Genomic DNA, 3,399 nt, shown 5'->3' on the forward strand with positions numbered 1-3,399 from the left:
GTTGCTTAGTCGCCGATTGTGACTGTACTGGGCTCCTATCTCTCCCCTGAGTCTCCCTCTCCTCTCTAGCCTGGGTCTCCAGCTCAATCTCTCTCCTCCTGGAATTGGTCTGCAGCTCAGCCAATGTCCGATACATGGTGTTCGCCACAAAATCACGGATATCTCTTCTCAGAATACTCAAATATCGACTCATATGGGCCTACTCCGTTGACACCTGCTCAGCGCAAAACAAGGCCCTCTCATGAAACATCCTGGTAATCTTAGTCACCGTCTTTGTCTTCGGCTTGAGTGACAGGAACTCCTGGGCCAACCTTTCTCGCTCAACCGTGGGTAGAAACTCATCTCTAAACATCCCAGTAAACCTCTCCCAAGTCACTGCAGTATGCTCTGGAATAGTGTAATCAGCTGTCACAAACTTCCACCAGTCCTTCGCTCCCAAGCGAAGCAGGTTCATCGCGAAATGAACCTTCAGATTCTCCGGACATGAGCAAGTATAAAAACTGTTGGATTAGGTGTCTAAGCCCATAACTATTATTGGTATGTACTTGACCCGAGAGTAGCATGATCCATTTGGGTTGCATGGCATCGGAACAATTTGGATAGACTTTTGTGAGAAGAGGATATTTATGATTTATTAATATATTATAAGTTCTAATATATTAATATGAAATCATATTATTTAATTAGTATTGATCAAGAATTAGTTTTGTGATCAAAAGAGACTAATTAAATAAATGGGGATTGATTTGGTAAATCATTCATTCTTATAAAGTGGGCTTATGATCCATAGTTCTTCATGTTGGGCTAAACCCATGTGGTAACCCATGGAGGTTAAAACCCATGGATCATGAGGAATGTGGAAAGTCATGAGTTACTGTTGGATTAGGTGTCTAAGTTCATAACTATTTCTGGGTTGTACTTGACCCGATTAGCATGGTCCATTTGAATTGCATGGCATCATGCATTTGGATAAACTAAAATGAGAGAAATAACACTTATGGTGTATTAATATATTATAAGTTCTAATATATTAATAATATTATTTAATTAGTATTGATCAAGAATTAATCTAGTATTAATTAAGTGATCAAAAGATGACTAATTAAATATATGGGTTGATTGTGTAAATCATCCATACTTGTATAGTGGGCTAAATGCTCCATGGATTATCAAGTTGAGCTAAGGTCCATAGGATGCTCCATGGATGCTCCATGGGAGTTACAAACCCATGGGTCATGGAAATGAAGAGTCATGTCACATTAGGGTTTACATGGTGTAACCCTAATTACAACACACTATATAAGGATCATCATGTTCACCAAAATCGGTTACTGAAGCAATATAGAGGGCAAGCCGATTTCTAAGTGTGACATTCTCTCTCAAAGTTTATTCCAAGAGCATTTGGTGTTGTGTGAAACATTTGAGGCATCACACTTGGGGTGCTAGGCTCTCAAGGTTTTCAAGGAATCAAATCAACTACAAGGTATGTAACTCTAGCTATCTTTTATGTTTATAAGTTGCCCATGTATGCTAGATAGGATTATGAACCTTGGAAAAAGTATTTTGCATGTATTTTAGACAAACATAGATCCAAGGTTTCTAGGGTTGCATGTACACCTTAGGAGTGTTAGAATGCTCAAAACCTAACAGTGGTATCAGAGCCTAGGCTTGTTTGTTTGATACTTGATGCAAAATAGTTGAAAAAGTAGAAATTTTTGTTGTCTGCACAGGGGACTCGACGAGTCCAAGCGTATCTTCAACCAACTCGGCGAGTCAGTTCATGCACTCGACGAGTTGGTCAGGCAGAATGCAGATTTTCAATTTTAGCTGCTGGAAATGGACTAGAAACATTACCCTAAACTGTTTTGGTGTTTTAAAACTTGTTTTAGATGGTGTAATGGTTGTTCTAATCCATTTACAATGGCTAATATCAAAATTTCAAGTTTTATATGGTTAATTTTATGATTCTTGAAATTGTTGATATGCATGTTCATGAACATATGAGTTTAGAAGATCATAGGAATTATTTGTAACTTGCTAGTTAGTTTAATTCTTGATCATTATGTGTTTTAATGGAATCCATAATTTGTCCTCAAGTTATGGATTACCAAAAGTCACACTTTTAAAGTCCATTATTAAACACATAGGTTACATAAAATGAAAAGTCTCTCATTTTATTAATCCATTAACTCATAAGTTATGAAATATCAAAAGTTTTGAAAGTTACAAAACTTGCCCTCAAGTTTTGGAACATGTAAAGTCATCTTAATAAACTTTAGTTCCAACTCCTAGATTTTTAAAAGTTAAAATTCAACCCTTATACTTTATAATATTATAAGTTTAATAATAATTATATATGTATAAGATTAAGTCGTTTTACCATTAGTAGGCCTCATTCACGAAGTCGGTCTATAAGGGGGGGTATAAGGTTGCTGCCTATAAAATGGCAGCTTAATGGGTGTCCACTCTCACCCACTGCTTCCTTGATCGGTGGAAGGTCGTTAGCCGAACGGGTAAGACAAGGACTTTAAACCTTCATTAAAAGTATTAATGATGAATATAAAGTAACTAAATGTTTATAAATTTCCAATCTTAGTTACTTTAGGAAAAATGTGAATAAGGTGCTAACCCATGAAATTACACTTTGCACTTTGCTTAAGTTGGTTAGTGGAGCGCGTGTGGTTAACCGGCACACTAGCTGGACTTAACAATGTAGGCAAGGGGTAACTTAATGTTTATCATAGTATCAATGGAGCGCGTGTGGTTAACCGGCACATCGATTAAGGGCTAATACATTGGTACCAATTAATTTACATGGTTACTTCACACCTTGTTTTGTGATCCTCGGCATCCCAGTCACAAAACCTGAAGGGCACACTCGAGATTGAAACATGCCATTGATAAATTCAATGAATCTCAAAGAATCTAGGAGTTTCAAAAACCAATTAAAACCTAATAAATTATTTCGTTTTTCATGGTGGAAATTGGTGAATCGTCATTCGCCTACCTTCAAATATTCTATAACTTGGATTACGGCATCCCTCTTCCAAGTTAAAATATTGTGTTGGGTCCTAGCCTTAGTATTTCATATTGGGTGTTATATTAAGGACTTTAAATCAACTAACTTGAATATCTCCCATTGCAGATGTCTGGTTCAGACAACTATGATCTTCCTAAATCTCATGGAAACCATACTTCTCTACCTCCACCTCCTCCATTTATTCTCCCTGACCCATAAGCCCGAAGACTTGAAAGGTTCAAGGTCACTCAAGCTCTACTAGAAATGAAACATAAAGATGGAAGACCTGTGTGCACTCATGTCTTAAGAATGAATTCACACATTGACAGGTTGAGAATGTTGGGTGTTGTTATTTCAAGGAAGTTCGCTATTGACTGGGT

Source organism: Lactuca virosa, chromosome 2 (genome assembly GCF_052849685.1).
Source record: "Lactuca virosa cultivar CGN04683 chromosome 2, Lactuca_virosa_CGN04683_v6, whole genome shotgun sequence".
NCBI lineage: Eukaryota > Viridiplantae > Streptophyta > Magnoliopsida > Asterales > Asteraceae > Lactuca > Lactuca virosa.